The sequence below is a fragment of the Balaenoptera musculus genome, chromosome 4 (assembly GCF_009873245.2).
Source record: "Balaenoptera musculus isolate JJ_BM4_2016_0621 chromosome 4, mBalMus1.pri.v3, whole genome shotgun sequence".
Lineage (NCBI taxonomy): Eukaryota > Metazoa > Chordata > Mammalia > Artiodactyla > Balaenopteridae > Balaenoptera > Balaenoptera musculus.
The window spans coordinates 22,954,251-22,973,130 of NC_045788.1; the positions used below are offsets into that span (position 1 = coordinate 22,954,251).

The 18,880-nt window shown below is 39.6% G+C and overlaps 1 protein-coding gene across 4 annotated transcripts in view; it reads right to left on the bottom strand.

Moving 5' to 3' along the window:
• TFDP2 (transcription factor Dp-2) overlaps positions 1–16,658 on the bottom strand; it is a 174,309-nt gene extending 157,651 nt beyond the window's left edge. For all 4 annotated transcript variants that reach the window (XM_036849902.1, XM_036849899.1, XM_036849897.1 and 1 more), the window contains exon 1: positions 16,328–16,658. The gene's annotated coding sequence lies outside the window, so the exon portion shown is untranslated. The remainder of the gene's footprint in view (positions 1–16,327) is intronic.
• Between the last annotated feature and the right edge of the window lie 2,222 nt (positions 16,659–18,880).

The window sequence follows — 18,880 nt, forward strand, 5'->3', positions numbered from 1 at the left end:
GTTTTTACTGTCTCACCCTTTAATCTAAACAGATGGCCAAAGTTTACTGAACAAATGAGGAAAGTCTGTAACATGAAATAAAGAGACCGAATTAACAAAACAGAAGAAGGAAAAGAAAGGAAGGAAGGAAGAGGAGAGAGAGAGAGGGAGAGAGAGAGAGAGAGAGAGAGAGAGAGAGAGAGAGAGGGGAGAGAGAGAGAGAGAGAGAGAGAGAGAGAGAAAGAAAGGAAGAAAGAAAGGAAGAAAGAAAGGAAGGAAGGAAGGAAGGAAGGAAGGAAGGAAGGAAGGAAGGAAGAAAAGAAAGAAAGAAAGAAAGAAAGAAAGAAAAGAAGGAAGGGAAGAAAGAGAAAGAAAGCAAAGGAAGGGTGGGAAATCTACAAACTAGAACAAAAAGCTTTTTAAAATTAGAAAAAAATAAGAATCACAAATCTAGAATGTCCAACTAAAAGGGAATTTCAGAAAAAGAAAAGAGAAAAGAAGGAGAGAAATTATACCCCCAAAAGAACATATTTGTTTCTGGTAACATAGTGAACTAAAGGGTCTGTAAACTTCACCTTAACAAATATCTAGAAATGTTGGATAAATTAAAATACATATTCTCTCAAATGCTGAGCTCACAAGAAAGCGAAGTTTTCAGCTGCATGGAGGAATTTGTCAACACAAATAACCAAAATTTTTAACTTTTAATGGCTTTAAAGTGACAAGAGATGAGGCCTTGGGAATGACATGAAGTGAAGAGTTGGAATTAAGGCCCCCACTCCCTTTCTTTTTTTTTTTTCCCATCCCGTTTCAAACATTCTCAGTGAAAGGATGGACTAGGGAAGGGTAAGGAAATCAACCACCAGCAAAGACAAGACAAGAAAATGTCTCTATCTAGCTCTGGAAACTAGGGGAAAAAGAGGTCTCCTAAAAATCCTCAGATTCAGATATCATAATGATCTCCAATTAAAAACAAAAAAAATTCATCCAGACACAGTAAAACACTAAAAATAAAGAGATCTTAAGAACAAGCAGGGGGCTTCCGGGCTTCCCTGGTGGCGCAGTGGTTCAGAATCCGCCTGCCAATGCAGGGGACACGGGTTCAAGCCCTGGTCTGGGAAGATCCCACATGCCGCGGAGCAACTGGGCCCGTGAGCCACAACGAATGAGCCTGCGCATCTGGAGCCTGTGCTCCACAGCAAGAGAGGCCGCGATAGTGAGAGGCCCGCGCACTGCGATGAAGAGTGGCCCCCGCTTGCCGCAACTAGAGAAAGCCCTCGCACAGAAACGAAGACCCAACACAGCCATAAATAAATAAATAAATAAATAAATAAATAAAAGATTGTCACATTGGGTTTAAAATAAATAAAATGGAGAACAAAATCCAACTGCTCTTTGCAGTATCTAACACATACCTCCACAGAAAGTAATAGAATTAAAAAAAGACAATGTGACTCTATAAACAGACAAATGGTCTTTATAGTAAGAGCATTATAGAGGATAAAGAGGATATAACGATTAAAGGTTCTTTTCAGCAAGAAGACACAAATATTCTAAATTTGAATGTATTTTATAACAGTTCACAAGTGTATAAAGAAAAAAAAAGACAAATTTACAAGGAGAAACTGAGAAATCTACAATTATAAAGGAGATTTTAACATACACCTCTCAGTAATGATGAGTTGAACAGACAAAATAAGAAAGTCAGTAAGGGTATACACAAAATTTCATCAACACAATTAGTAAGTGTGGTCTAAGAGACATATGTACCAACCTGCCCCCAAAATGGGAGAATACACATTTTTTTCCAAAGAATTCTCTTCAAAACAATGCCTCATTTGATGAGGTCAGTATAACCTTTACAACAAAGCCAGATAATAGGAACAATATGTTAAACTACAGTCGAGTTTAACTTACGTACAGCAACAAAATCAATACAGAAAAACACAAAAATCAATAAACACTAGGAGGATTACAATGGTAAAGAAAGTCCAATAGTAGGAAAGACTAAATACTTAATAATAAATTACAAGAAATGTATAAAAACTTGTATGAGGGAACTGAAAACATATGTCTACACAAAAGCCTGCACACGAATGTTCATAGCAACATTATTATAATAGCCAAAAAGCGTAAACAAACCCAATGTCTACCAACTGATGAATGGATAAATAAAAAGGGCTATATCTCTACGATGGAATGCGTATTATTTGGCAATAAAAAGGGAGATGAAGTATTGTTACATGTTACAGTATGTATAAACCTAGAAAATATTACACTAAGTGAAAGAAGGCAGCCACAGAATGCCACGTTGTATGATTTAATTTAAAGATGATTTAGATATTACACATGAATAGTTCATTTACATGAACTATTCAGAGGAGGCACATCCAAAGAAACATAAAGTAAATTAGTAGTTGCCCAGGGCTGGAGGGAGAAGGGAATGAGGAGTGACTGCTAATGGGCACAGGTTTCTCTTCAGGGTACTGGGAATGTTCTGGAATTAGGTGGTGGTGATGGCTGCATATATCTGTGAATATACCAAAACCCACCAAATCATATACTTTAAAAGGTGAATTTTATGATAATTATAATGCAATAAAGCTTTTTAAAAAAAAAAAAACGAGGAAATTTTTCAGTACTCCTAAAGAAGATTTGAACAATGGAAAGACATACCCTGTTCTTGGATAAGACAATTGAACATTATAAGGATATAAATTATCCCTAAGTTAATTTATAAATTCAATGTAATCCCAATAAAAATACTAACAACCCATTTTATAGAGTTAGACAGGTTGACATTAAAGTTGACATAGAGGGACTTTCCTGGTGGCACAGTGGTTATGAATCCGCCTGCCAATGCAGGGGACACAGGTTTGAGCCCTGGTCCGGGAAGATCCCACGTGCCGCGGAGCAACTAAGCCCGTGAGCCACAACTACTGAAGCCTGCGTGCCTAGAACCCGTGCTCCACAACAACAGAAGCCACCGCAACAAAGAGTAGCCCCTGTGAGCCACGACTAGAGAAAGCCCGCACGCTGAAACGAAGACCCAACACAGCCAAATAAATAAATAAGTAATTTTTTAAAAATTAAAAAAAATAAAGTTGACATAGAAAACAAACATGCAAGAATAACTAGGAAAGTACTGGAAAAGAAAAACTATGAATGGAAAATAACCTTACCAGATATTAAAATATGCTATACAGCCTCTATAATTAAAACATTGTGGTACAGATGCACAAATAGGCCAGTAGACCAGTGGACAGAATAGAAAGTACAGAATTAGACGTAAATACATATGGAAATTTAGTATATGACAAAGTTGGCATCCCCAATCATTGGGTAAAGATGGACGCTTTTCAGATTTTTTAAAAATTGTGGTAAAATATACGTAACATAAAATTTACTATCTTAACCATTTTTCGGTTTAGAGTTCAGCAGCATCAAGTACATTCACACTGAAGTATAACCAACCTCCAGATCTCTTTTCATCTTGAAAGACTGAAACTACATATCATTAAACAATAGCTCCACATTCACCCCTCCCCCTAGCCCTTGACAACCACCATTCTGCTTTGTCTCTATGAGTCTGACTGCTCTAAGTACCTCATATAAATGGAATCACACAGTATTTGTCTTTTTGTGACTGGCTTATTTCACTTAGCATCAAGTTCCCAGGGTTCATCCATGTTATAGCATGTGTAAGAATTTTCTTCCTTTTTAAGGTTAAACAATATTCCACTGTATGTATATACTACATTTTGCTAATCCATTCATCTATTGATGGACACGTGGGTTGCTTCTATCTTCTATAAACATGGGTGTAAACATGAGTGTACAAATATCTCTTTGAGGCTCTGCTTTCGATTCTTTTGAGTATATATCCAGAAGTGGAATTGCTGGATCACATGGTAATTCTACTTTGAATTTTTTGAGGAACTTCTATACTGTTTTCAACACTGGCTGTACCATTTTATAAATTTTACCACCAACAGTGTAAGGGTTTCAATTTCTCCACCAACCAAGGTTCCAATTCTCACCAACACTTGTTATTTTCTGTTTTTTGGGTTGTTGTTTTTTTTATAGGCTTCATCCTAATAGTTATGAGGTGGTATCTCACTGCAGTTTTGACTTGCATTTCCCTAATGATTAGTGTATGTTAAACATCTTTTCAGGTGCTTTTTGGCCATTTGTATATCTTCTTTGGAGAAATGTCTATTCAAGTCTTTTGCCAATTTTTTTTTTGGCTGCATTGGGTCTTTGTTGCCGCATGCGGGCTTTCTCTAGTTGCGGGGAGTGGGGGCTACTCCTCGTTGCAGTGCCTGGGTTTCTCACTGCTGTCACTTCTCTTGTTGCGGAGCACGGGCTCTAGGCGCGTTAGAGTGGCACTTCAGTAGTTGTGGCACTTGGGCCCTAGGGTGCGTGGGCTTCAGTAGTTGTGGCACAGGCTCAGTAGTTGTGGCTCTCGGGCTCTAGAGCTCAGGCTCAGAAGTTGTGGCACATGGGCTTAGTTGCTCCATGGCATGTGGGATCTTCCCAGACCAGGGATCGAACCCATGTCCCCTGCACTGGCAGGCGGATTCTTAAGCACTGCACCACCAGGGAAGTCCTTTTGCCAATTTTTGAATCAGGCTGTTTGGGTTCTGGTAGAGGTTCTTTATATATTCTAGACATTAACCCCTTACAAGACATATGATTTTCAAATATTTTCTCCCATACCATAGGCTGCCTTTCACTCTTAATGGTGTCTTTTGATGCACAGACGTTTTTAATTCTGATGTAGTCCAATTTACCTGTTTTTACTTTTGTTACCTGTGCTTTTGGTATCATGTCCAAGAAATCACTGCCAAATCCAAAATCATAAAGATTCTTACCTATGTTTTCTTCTAAGAATTTAATACTTTTAGCTCTTAAGTTTAGGTCTTTGATTCATTTTGACTTAATTGTTATATATGGTATAAAGGCCCAATTTTATTTTTTTTTTCACATGGATATCCAGTTTCCCCAACATCATTTGTTGAAAAGACCACCCTTTCCCCATTGAATGGTCTTGGCACCCTTGTCAAAAATAACTTGCCCATATATGCAAGGGTTTATTCTGGGCTATTATATTCCACTGATTTATATGTCTGTCTTTATGCTAGTACCACATTGCTTGATTACTGTAGCTTTGTAATAAGTAGTGAAATTGGGAAGTCTGAGTCCTCCAGCTTTATTCCCTTTCAGGATTATTTTGGCTATGTGAGGTCCCTTGAAATTCTATATGAATTTTAGAATGGATTTTTCTGTTTCTGTTAAAAAAAAAGAAATTGGGATATTGATAAAGATTGCACTGAATCGGTATATCACTTTGTGTGGTACTGACATTTTAGCAATATTAAGTCTTCCAGTCTAGGAACACAAGTTGTCTATTTATTTGTGTCTTCTTTAATTTCAGCAATGTTTTGTAATTCCATGTACCAGTGTTTTGCCTCCTTGATTAAGTTTATTCCTAAAGTATTTTATTCTTTTTTCTTTTTCATGCTATCCTGAATGGAATTGTTTTCTTAATTTCTCCTTTGGATTGTTCACTACGTTAGTGTGTAAAAATGCAACCCATTCTTTTGTGTTGATTTTTTTTATCCTGCAACTTTGCTGAATTTGTTCATTAATTCTAATAGGTTTGGGTATGTAGAATCTTTATGGTTTTCTACATATAAAGATCATATTGTCTGCCAATGGAGAAAATTTTGCTTCTTCCTTTCCAATTCAGATGTCTTTTACTTCTTTTTCCTGACTAATTGCTCCAGTTAGGACTTCCAGTACTATGTTAAATAGAAGTGGTGACTGCAGACATCCTTGTCTTGTTCCTGAACTTGAAGAAAAGCTTTCAGTCTTTCACAACTCAGTGTGATGTTAGCTGTGGGCTTCTCCTATAGGGCCTTTTTACATGTTGAGGTAGTTCCTTCTATTCCTAGTTTGTTGAGTGTTTTTATCATTAAGGGTGTCGAATTTCATCAAATACTTTTTGGTATCAACTGAAAAGATGAACTTTTTAATAAATGGTGCTGGGCAGTCATTTTGAAAAACATAAAATTAGATCCATATCTCACACCATACACACAAATAAACTCCAAAAGGATTAGAGCTCAAGATTTAAAAAATGAAAGTGGGCATCCATCAACTTAACCAAGGTAAACAAGGGTAACTAAGGTAAATATCACCAATGATAAAACATATTGACATGACGAACCCCTTGATGAGCTCTGTAAAAGAAAGATACATCATTTTTTGTGGTATTTTTACTAAAAAGGCATAACCATACTCCAATCATGAGACAACATTGGACAAAGTCAAATAAAGGATATTCTGGAAAATATAAGATGGGTACTCTTCAAAAGTGTCAAGGTCATGTAACAAAGAAAAACTGAAGGCTGTTATAGAATAGAGAATACTAAGGAGAAACAACTAAATGCAATGTGGGAGCCTAGACAGGATCCTGGAACAGAAAAATGTCATTACAGAAAAAAATGATGAAATTCAAATTAAGGTCTGTAGTTTAGTTAATAATATTGTCCTGATGTTAGTTTCTTGCTCCTGATAATTATAGAACGGTTATGAAAAGGTTAACATTAGGAAGTTGTATCTTTCCTGCAAGTCAAAAATTAGTTTAAGTAAAAAAGTTTTAAAAAAAGAAATACAGCAATAATTATACCTCTGAGAGTGATAACCATCAAAAGAACTAAAAGCAGATATGGTTAAAGGTAGTTTTACTAATTCATGCTGTTAGAAATCAAGATAGTTCCCCTTGGGGAAGAGGTGTTCATGACTGGAAAGGGACTGTAGGGTGCTGTTAATTGTCTGTTTCTGGATCTAGGGTGCTAGTTACACTGATGTGTTATTTAGTTAGTGAAAATTTGTCCAATTTTAGATACCTATCATCTTTCATTAAAAAAGCATTTTTTAAAAACATAGTTTTACCTCTGGATAGTGGGATGAAAAATATGAAGAAGACTCTTCTTTCAGAAAATTTTAAATTGGTAACTACCAAATATTAATACAAGAAGTCAGAAAGGCAAGCATGAGACCCTAAGGCCAGACGAATCCAGAAAGCACAACTGGTCTATTTTATTTCGCCATCCTCAGCAACTGATCTCCTATATTCCTCTTGAGAAAAAGTGGGATTTGTGCAAGATAACCAAGAGCTAAGACTAAGAGCAGATATAACAGGGAGTATCTTCAAGGGAACTATCAGACACAACAAGATTCACACAGTAAGCACTAGATAATGTAAACTGTGAGAGAGCTTCTGATATTGGACATAAAAATTTTACCAAACACACACTGGTTACTTAAGATAGATGTAGATTCAATGTGAAAAATTCATCAAAGTTGCTAGTAGTCACAACGTGAAAAAATGCTTCATATTGTTACAGAAAGCCTAAAAAGTAACTAGATGGTGAGCTGAGAATTACTCTACCCTTGAGATAATTAGGATGATAAAAAAGTCAGAAAAAGTTTTACACAAATTACTAAGTCAAATGAATGTCATAGTTCCCTGTTTCCACTCAAGGTCAATCTGAGTCAAAGTGTTTCTTTCCAGGGTGAGTACTGGAGTGAATTTTACACAAACAGAAAGAGGTATTAAATAAGTCAGAGGCTTTTGACCCTAAGATAGATACCTAACTAGATAGATAGATAGACAGACAGCCAGTCTGAGCTCTATGCTACAGTTGATCAGAATGCTTCAATATATACCTAGAGTTAAACGTGAAGAGAAAAAAAAAATCCTTCTGTACAATATTTTCTACTTTGGTGAAACGATATGTACTATCATTCTTATTTTCAAGATCAGCTCGGTGCTTTGTGACCACCTAGAGGGGTGGGGTAGGGAGGGTGGGAGGGAGGGAGATGAAAGAGGGAAGAGATATGGGGACATATGTATATGTATAGCTGATTCACTTTGTTATAAAGCAGAAACTAACATACCATTGTAAAGCAATTATACGCCAATAAAGATGTTAAAAAAAAACAAAACACATTCCTTGTTGCATATTCAGTTCACCAGGCATATCCACACCCCTGGTGATAACAGCATCATTACCCACCACTTTTTTTGACTATGAAATACACGCGCTCCTGCTCTGTGACGAACAATAAACACCGCCCCTATTATTTGCTATTATATTTTTATTCTTCTTACTTTTCAGAACACTTTTAGCCTTTTTCTCTCCTTTCATCACAACTTCAAGATTTTACATCATTTCATAATACCCAACTTTTTTTCTTTTAGCCCATACATATTTAATTTTTAAACAAGTCAAAAGGACACGTAGCATATAACATAGGCATTAAAATAAATTAAAAATTTATGTTACAAAGGAGTTAGGTTAACGTCTTATCTAAGCATGTACTTATTTCTATTCACAGTAAACCAGTCAGTGTAACAGATTCACACAGCTCATAATCAGGATTTAACCAATTAACTGAAATACAGCTGAAATGAAGATATCACAACATCATACAGAAATGGTCTATTTTTAAATTATAGTAAACAGTGACGCTAGAGAAAGGATGATCGATCAATCAAAAACGGTGGCTAATTTTCAAATCACTTACTTATATTTGGATCAATTCACAATGCTCTAGGAAAAACAGAAACTATACTGGAAAGACTCAACTAAGAAGAACCTATAAAGATGTCTGGGTTCTTGCATTAATGTTGAAGGCCTAGGTATTTTATTTTATTATTATTATTATTATTTTTGCAGAGCATTTATTTATTTATTTATTTATTTAGCTGGGTGATCAGAGTGACTTTTTTTTTTTAAATTGAAGTAGAGTTGATTTACAAGATTGTGCTAATATCTGCTGTACAGCCAAATACGGAAGAAAAGACCTAAACACTTCAGTGAGGCAATACAGTGGAATGGCTAGCACGACAGTCAGATTCATGTTTGAGCCCCAGCTCTGCCGTCACTATCTTTCTAATCCCAGTAAAGCAATTTATGTCCTCACCTATAAAATGAAAAACAGTTAAACCTATCTCACACACAGCTGGGCAGGACTACATGAGGTCCTCATCACGTTGTCAGTGTTTGCAAAGCAAGCCATTAAAATTCATAATGAATACAAAGCTTTCAGATTTTGGATCTTTATTTTCTCACTTAATCCTAGAAAATATGTTGTGGTCTTTTACATTTTGTAGGTTATGAAAGAACAGCCTTGTAAACAGGATTTCACTTTTTTTCAATGAGCTGCTTATATTAGAATCTCTTATTTTCTTTACTTACTATGATCTCTCTCATTTCACTTGAAATTACTTTGTTATTGGGAAGAAGGGTTTTGTAGGTAGTGACCCCTTTCTAAAAAGTCTTTTCCTTAGCATTAGTTTCACATGCTTTTGCTTAGTATTTCAGTTTCTTGAAATTTATTCCTATTTTATGTCACTTATATCAAGAGAAGAAATTCAATTGTCTTGAACATTTCCCCCAGAGTGTAACTTCAATTAGCCTACGAAATTAATAACTCGGAACAGATCTTAGAGTTGTAGTATCTAATAGTCCAGATTATCCCAAGAATACTGCTGGATCTGATATAATAACAGTAAAAGAAAATAATTTGACTTGGGAAGAGGGAATACTTAAAGTTCTTTCAGAAAGAGCTCATTTATAAGAAATATTTAGCTGCTTTTACATTGTAATTAACTAGTTTACTAATTAAGTTAGCAAGTATTTGCTCAAATTTTAAGGTCAGTGGAAGAAGTTACGGTGTTTTTCACAAAGATTTTCACTGTATGTTTCTTAGAATGTCTCCACAGGTAATATATTCTGCTACCTTTGAACACTGATGTGTTCAACTTAAAAATACATAATCACGGGGCTTCCCTGGTGGCGCAGTGGTTAAGAATCTGCCTGCCAATGCAGGGGACATGGGTTCAAGCCCAGGAAGATCCCACATGCCACGGACCAACTAAGCCCATGCGCCACAACTACTGAAGCCCTCGCGCCTAGAGCCTGTGCTCCGCAACTAGAGAAGCCACCGCAATGAGAAGCCCGTGCACCGCAATGGAGAGTAACCCCTGCTCTCCACAACTAGAGAAAGCCCATGCACAGCAACGAAGACCCAACAAAGCCAAAAATAAATAAATTAAAAAAAAATACATAATCACTATGCTCACAAAATGTTCCTACTTGTAAAGACTTTGTAGCTTAAAATGTATCAATTAGTGCAGAATCATTTATCTAACAGTTTTTCCAAACTTTCTTTAGCCTAGAAATCATTTTATTGACTGCTATTCGTTAGTTGCATATGTTCTTTCTTTTCCTCCAGTTTTATTGAGATGCAGCTGTCAAAAGCACTGCAAAAGTTTCGGTGGACAGCATGATGATTTATCTACATACATCATGAAGGGATTATCACAATAAGCCTAGTGAATATCCAACATCTCATACAGATACAAAACTAAAGAACCAGAAAAATATTGTTCTCCTGTGATGACAGCTCTTAGAATTTCCTCTCTTAACAACTTCCGTTCATAACATAGAGCAGTGTTCATAATATTTATCATGGTGTACATTACACCCCCAGTTTTTATTTTTGGCCCACCATGCAGCATGTGGGATCTTAGTTCCCAGGGATCGAACCGCACCCCTTGCAGTGGAAGCATGGAGTCTTTTTTTTTTTTTAATAAATTTATTTATTTATTTATTTATGGCTGCGTTGGTCTTTGTTGCTGCACATGGGCTTTCTCTAGTTGTGGCGAGCGGGGGCTACTCTTCATTGCGGTGCGCGGGCTTCTCACTGCGGTGGCTTCTCTTGTTGCGAAGCACGGGCTCTAGGTGCGCGGGCTTCAGTAGTTGTGGCACACGGGCTCAGGAGTTGTGGCTCGTTGGCTCTAGAGAGCAGGCTTCAGTAGTTGTGGTGCACGGGCTTAGCTGCTCAGTGGCATGTGGGATCTTCCCGGCCCAGGGATCGAACCCGTGTCCCCTGCATTGGCAGGCGGACTCTTAACCACTGTGCCACCAGGGAAGTCCCAGCACGGAGTCTTAACCACTGGATCGCCAGGGAGGTCCCACAAACTCATTCTTTAATAACAACATACTTGGCTCTTTTCAAAGTAAAATGGAATCTGTTACATAAACTTATTATGCTTTTGAGTATTAAAAAAAAAGAAAGAAAGAAAGATTTCTCTTCTCCAAATACTTTCCCCTATTCTATCTTTTCCTGCACTTAGAATTCTTCAAGGGCTGAGGCTATGTCATGCTCCTCTGTCAGCTCAGTGGCTCACACAGCGCCTGTGACATAGTAAGCACTCCATAGCTGTCAGCTGAGTGACTCACACACTGACCAGCTGGTGAGGAATCACCATTGCTCCATGCCTACTATCTGGCTGATGGTTCACATCATCTCTAAGCATAAGTAAGGTAAGAAATAAAGAGGGTGGGGGAGGCTTGAATTTAAAAGGCTAGTAAACAGAAAACAGAATAAGGGAGTTGGAAAGTAGTCAAAAATTAAAATCTAATTAGATCATTAAAGATTTTTCCAGTGGGGAAGAAAAGACTTTAAAGAAATACATGCATTTTAAAAACAGGGACTTCCCGGGTGGTGCAGTGGCTAAGAATCCGCCTGCCAATGCAGGGGACACGGGTTCGAGACCTGGTCTGGGAACATCCCGCATGCAGAGCAACTAAGCCCGCGCGCCACAACTACTGAGCCTGTGCTCTAGAGCCTGCGAGCCACAACAACTGAAGCCCGCGGCACCTAGAGCCCGTGCTCCGCAACAAGAGGAGCCACTGCAATGAGAAGCCCGCGCACTGCAATGAAAAGTGGCCTCCACTCGCCACAACTAGAGAAAGCCCACGCGCGGCAACAAAGACCCAACGCAGCCAAAACTTAATTAATTAATTAATTAATTTAAAGAAAAAACATGAAGGACTTCTCTAGTGGTCCAGTTGGTTAAGACTCCACTTTTCCACTGCAGAGGGCACAGGTCTGGGAACTAACATCCTGCATGCTGTGCAGTCCAGCAAAAAACAAAACAAAACAAAAAAGATGATTCTGGCTGCAGTGCTTAAGGATTAGAGACAGAAAGAGATCAAAGAAGGAAGGTCAAAAGGAAGCTATTATTGTAGAGAAAAGGAATGGAGGCCCAGACTATGGTAACAACAGTAGGAATGGCGAGAAATGGACATGGATTACCTTTTTGCTTCAGGTATCTCTATCAGGGTTAAATGAGCATTGGTATCTTGCACAAAATGGGCAATTAATAAATTTAATCAATGAATTAATGGAAACCAAAGCTCAATATGGATGAGAAGATTCTAAAGAGAGTTCCTAACTGCTCTAAGGAAACCTTCAACAAGGTATATCACTTCTGATGAAATGTCCATGCAGCTGCTAGGGAAAGGGGATCCTGCCAACTATTGATCACTGAAGTTAAATGTAACTCTAGACAAGATTTTAGAGTCTTTACTGAGAGAAGTCTATGAACACAGAAAAAGCAATAACCAACCTATGCTCCTGGAAATCAGTATAGTTTCATTAAGGACCAGTAATGACAGATTAATGCTCTTTTACTTTTTTGACAGATTAAACAGATAGGATTTTTTAAAATGAAGTATATAAAGTTACCTGGGTTTTAGGAAGGCAATTGTTAAAGTTCCTTATATTTTCCTTGTGAAAACCTAGAAGTATTTGAGGTAGATAATGATAAATTAGCTGGATTTCTAATTAGCTGAACAACTTGAATCAAAGAATTAACAGGTTTTTAAAAATCAACATTATGAGTTCTCTAGCAGGGTAAGAGCTCTGCTCCTAGGCCCACCTAGTCAACATTTTAATAATATTTGCATGAAGGCTATGTCAGCATTATCAAAATTATAGTTTATCAAATCTATGGATAAACAAATAAGCTTTTTTATTGAATGACCAAATCAGGACTTTTTCTTTTTTTTAAAGTCAACATACTGGAACCAATCTGACAAGATAAAATTTAATCGGGATAAATATGAAGTCCTACCAAAAAATATTCTATTAAAGAACTGGGAGAGCATGGACAAAACAACTCAAGAATGTTAGGTGACTACAAAATCAATAATGGGTAATGCACATAGCACTTAAATGCCAGGGACTATTCTAAGTGCTTTACATATATGCATTCATTTATTCCTTAGAAGAACACTATCAGATAGGTACTATGATAAACCCCATTTTACAGATGAGAAAACTGAGGCCCCAAAATGTTTACATAATTTACTCAAGGTCACCCAGCTGATAAACTGTAGAACCAGGATTTAAACCCAGGCAGGCCAGCCCCAGAGTTCACCTTCTTGACAGGACATTATTGTAAATTAACAGTGCCGCGTGGTTGCCAAAGAAGCAAGTCTACCCTTAATCTTAAATCAGAGCGGTAATTTACGGTCTTCTCTACTGGTTAATATCTAATTATGGGTACTACACTTTTAAGAAGAATATGGATAAACTGACACAAACCCACAGATGAGCCATAAGTATTTTGAGGAGGTGCAAATCGAAACAACAAAATCATTAGAGGAGGTTAAAGACTGAGAATATTCTGTTTAGAAAAGAAAATAATCAGGAGAATATAGGAAGTATCTTCAAATATTTGAAAACCCACTACAGAGGGGACAGAACTAGAACCAGTGAAGATTTAACTTCTAGTTCAGTAAAAGAAATAAGTTTATAAAAATTAGAGTTGTCCAAATATCTTTGCCTCAGAAACTATGAATCTTCTCTCCAGAAAAATATACAAATGCATATAAAATTTCCAAGGGTTCACAAATCTACTTTTAATTGTATTCATGCCCCATCCCTAGAATCATTTAACCCAGATTAAAACGGAAAAGATTCAAGTATGAAGAGGCAAATATATTTAATAATCTTTAAAACTGATTACAGCTTAAAACTTTATGATCTAAAAAACACTGAACTTCATGCTTTCTAATTTCCTCTAAGACACATTAAGATACATGTTACAATAAGAGTTTAAAATATGATGACAAGTTCAGAAAAAAAGTGAAATCAAGTTTGCCAAGCAACAATGGAAACTGACTATAAGTAAGTTCTGACTGTAAGTAATAATGGCTTACTACTTCATCTTTACAAGAAACATACCTAAGTTTAAAGATTAAAAAATGAGGTGCTAACATACTACTCAATATCTAATATTTAATGCCCAAATTAGAAAGTTTCCCCCTCTGCCTTTAAGACTTCATCTTAAACTCTCCCTTCTCATCTTTTAGTCCTGGTTAATTGTTAAGGTTGACAAACTAAGAAACAATGGGCTAGAAGTCAGAACACTAGGTTCTACTTCACTATCTTTGCCATGAATTTAATTTTGGCTTAGTCTGTTTCCTCACCACATTCTAAGAACTTTCATATACCTAAATAGGCTTTAAAAATGGTGAAGTGCAATGTAAATATATGACTCATGCATTATGCATAAAACATAAAATATCAACAGCAAGAAAACAAAGCCAGTCTTTCTATAATGCTAAAAAAAAAAAAAGCAAATGTATATTCACATTTCAATTCCTAATTACAAAAAGCAATCTTTGAATCCTTCAGGTTGTGTTTTAATGTATAATTTCCATCCACAAATGCTTTCCATATTAAGGATAAACATATCTGTGCACCCAATTTCAAGTTGTATTGAGGGGACATAGTTCACAGTTAAGAATTCTGGCGGCAGGGGAAAAACTTGAAGGTGCCAGTTGGACGACACATTTCCAAGAGTTGGGGGGAAAGGTACATGATCACAAAATGGTAACGTGAAGTATTAAACACTTGAAAAATTCTGTTTTCCCTCTTAATTAAACAACTAGACATAAAGAGAACTCAAAAATAAGAGTTTAATAAGTCTTGGGCCTTTATTAAATATAAGCACCACATTGCTGAAACTGCAACTGTACTGTCAGAACAGGGCTACAGACACCATGTCTGCCATGAGACTAGACTCTAGTTCCAGGCACAAGATGTTCTAATAAATAACAAATGCATCAAGAGCCAGCACAGAAGTGTGACAGAATCCGGGGTCTAGGCATTTGATTTTTCTCCGGGTGCTACTTGAGAATGGACACTGCCATTAAAGATTTATTACAGTAACAGGATAGTGATAAAGCTTTAGCTAAATTATAGGCCAACCAATGAAATGGAAAAGCAACATGCAATATCAGATCAACTAAATTATTTTCTGTATAATTTTGTACAGAGGTAGGGTTATGATTACACCGTAGACAGGACAGATGAATAACCTCAACTATATCTATTAGGTGAAGATGATTTCAAGCCATTAAGAGAAAAGAAAAGTGGCCCAGAAAAAAATTAGGCTATATAAGTCAAATGAAGAAACACAACACTAAGATTTGGGGGAGAAAGGGGAAGGAAGGGAATGAGCTACTGACTTACTAAAAAGAGAGCAAAGAAGTGGGAGAGGGAGTCTGAGCCCTCAGAGCCAGAATGAGGAAAAGTATTCAAAGGCTCCAAGGGAGCTTCAGCAGTGAATACGGAAAGGGACGACCCTGTAACTGTTTCAACGTAAAAAGAGAAACAACACGGGGAACTTTTCTAAACCATCATTCACGGGGGTCAATTAAATGCCTAACTCATGCAGGGCAGGGCAATTAATAGGAGGTGAGCTTTGTTCCAAATGGTTACACCGATTAGTCCATTTCCTCCTGGCAACACCCTCAATAGGTGGATACTATTTTACAGATGAAGAAACTGAGACCACACAACGCCAGGTCACAGAGACTGGTACCAGAGACTGAGCACTCATCCTCCTAGGTGCACTGTCTCCCTACAAGAGCCTACAAAAATCTTTACCCTCTTCTGTGGAGAGAGACCTTGGCTCTCCGGAATTTCTCAAAGGAGTCTGGGCCCCAAAAGTGACCCTCTACTTGACAGAAAAGTTCCCTTATAGAGGCTACGAGGCTCTTCCAAGCGCACGAGGCTTTGGAACTCTGAAATACACCAGGTAGAGATGGAAAACCAGACTTAGAAGCCATGCTTCTCCCCTGAAGATACCGAGAAAGTAGAAAGCAGCCCTTCCTCTCTTCCACGAGGCGTGACTCAGGGACGGTGCCTCCCCCAATTTGCTCTGTGTGTCTGTGTGTGGCTGGGGCGGGGGGGGGGGCGGGGGGGGAGGGGCGGTCTCCGCTGTCCGACTCTCTTCCCCAGACACTCAAGGGTTACTCGGCCAGGCCTGGAAGAATGCGTGGGAATAAACAGACGGGACTCGGGGTGACAAGGGGCCCGGAGGCGCAGGGAGGGGAACCTGCCCAGGAACACGCCGGGCCGGGTCCGGAGGCCCTAGGCACGGAGCCCGCGCCCGCACCCTGAACCTTACCGCCGCTTGGTTGCAGAGAACGAGGCGACCGCGCAGGGCTGTTCTTCGAGCCTGGGGCGCGTCTTCGGGCACCGCCGCTCCAGTGGTGCCCGCGGCTGGCGGCGGCCGGGTCCCGGCCGACTCACACGCGGGGCAGGCTGGGCGATCCGCGGCCTGCCCAGTCGAGGCCCTGGAGTTCGAGGCCCCGGGACGCCGACCGCGCGCGCGCCCCTGAGCCTGCCCAAAGAGGAAGGGTCAGGGCGCGCCCGCGCAACGAGCAGCGCCGGCGGCTGCAGCCGAGACCGCTGGCGGCTCCGTCCGCCCTCGCCCGGCCCAGCCACTGCCCCGCTTCCCCCGCGCGAGCTTTGGCGGCGGAGCAGCACGGTGAGCGCCGATTGGTCCTCGGGATGAATGACGGAAGGCGCCTCTCCCCACGGATTGGCCAGGCCTGCGGTGCGTGCGAGGAGTAAACAAACCCCGCCCCGAGGCTTCCCAAAGAGAGGAGGGGGCCGCGAGGTAGAGGAGCGGGGCGTCAGGCGCTCTGCCGGGTCCCTGGGTTGTCCACTGGAGGTTCTCAGTGGGTCCCCCGCAGGGATCTCGCCAACGCGGCTCCCCAGCCGCCTCCGGGACAGGCTACAGGCCTGAGGCCTAAAATTTAGAGACACACCCTTCCCCGCCCCTTCCCCCGGCTTGGGTGGGAATCTTGACTTTTCCATCCACCCCCATCCCCCCCGGCCCCAAGCAGGAAAACCCCCATCTCTCTTAGAAAAGGAGGAACTAGGTCATCCCTAGTTCCCAATCACAACTCCGTCCCCAGTCACTTGATGGGTCACCTCCGGGGCAGCAGCATGGAGGGGCATGGGGACGAGGGATTGAGGCCACGTGTGGGGACGAGTATGCGGTAAATTATTCAGACAGGGGTTAGAGACCGCTGGGCATGTGGCTTCTTCGGTACACTGGCAAGTAAGATCCAAACCGGGCCAGGTCACCATGTCACGTGGAAGCTGAAGAGAAAATCGCGGCTCCCATCCCCCAAATACCTGTCCATTTAGTTCAGTATTAATACATTTTTCTGCCTATCTGAAAACCATGTGTGAGCTTACATTTTAGTGGGGTGGGAAGGACAATATGCAAAAGAAATAAGCAAAATATAAGCTGTGTTACATGCTGGGACATGCTTTGGGGGAAATACGTAGCAGAGAAGGTGTTTGAGGGATGGCTTGTCTTAAATACTGAGTGTCAGTGAAGGCAGCAGGAAAGGCGCCATTTAAATAAATACCTAAAGGAACTGGGGGAGGTGAGAAAGCACCTTTGGACCTTTCTCTGGGGTGGAGTGGAGAGATAATTTCTGCATAATTGTACGTAGATAAAGTCCTAGGTGGTCAAGAATGCCGAATGCAGTCTCCTTGGACTCATTCTAAAATGCAAAAACCCGAATGGAGTCATTACCCTGCATTTTTCAATAACAAATCAATAAGATTTATTTAGTTTCCACAGAAATTTTGTGAAGGTTTCAACTTAAATACTTTTCAAACATCGTAAGCACAAAGATACAAAAATGAGCAAAACAGACAAAACCTCCATCCTCAAGGAGCTCAGTCTAGCAGGAGAGATGGATTGTTAACCACCTCAGGTCAAAGTGTAAACTGTCCAAGTAGTAGATGCAGAGCTGTGCTTGGGCTAATGGGGGAGGGAGAAGCAGTGGATGTTATTAAGGAACTGTACCTCGGAATCTCTTTATCTATGAAGACAACTCAGTGCTAAATTTTGGAGTAAGGCTATGGCAATCAGGGATTCTCTAACCTTTTTGTAAATTTTCAAGGTGAGAGTCGGAAGATAATATTAAGTTAAACCACATGAAATTGTTAATATTTGGCAATTTTCATATGACTCGTAGAGTTAACATGAGGATTTTGCTATGTAATACATATAGTAAGTGTTCAATAAATGATGGCGATTATTATGATCATTTGATAATAGTGCTTTTGAAAAGAATGATTTAAAAGTCAATGTTTCGGGGCTTCCCTGGTGGCGCAGTGGTTGAGAATCTGCCTGCCAATGCAGGGGACACGGGTTCGAGCCCTGGTCTGGGAAGATCCCACATGCCGCGGAGCAACTAAGCCCGTGAGCCACAGCTACTGAGCCTGCGCGTCTGGAGCCCGTGCTCCGCAACAAGAGAGGCCGCAATAGTGAGAGGCCCGCGCACCGCGATGAAGAGTGGCCCCCGCTTGCCGCAGCTAGAGAAAGCCCTCGCACAGAAATGAAGATCCAACACAGCCAAAAATAAATAAATAAATAAATTTAAAAGTCAATGTTTCATAATACCTTCCAACACCATGAAGTAAAATGGGCAGTGCAAGTTTCAAATTTTCCATATACTGGTTTGATCTAGCCGTGAATTTCCATGGCCTAATCAGGGTATGCTGTAAAAGACACGAAATGCTAGTTTCACAGCAGGCCAAGAAATTCAGAATAAGGAACAGCTTGGTTTTCAAGCCAAAAACTGAAAATTCCCCAGAACAGAATAAATTGTCAAGTTGCTTCAGGGAGGAAAATTCATGTAAATCAATTTTT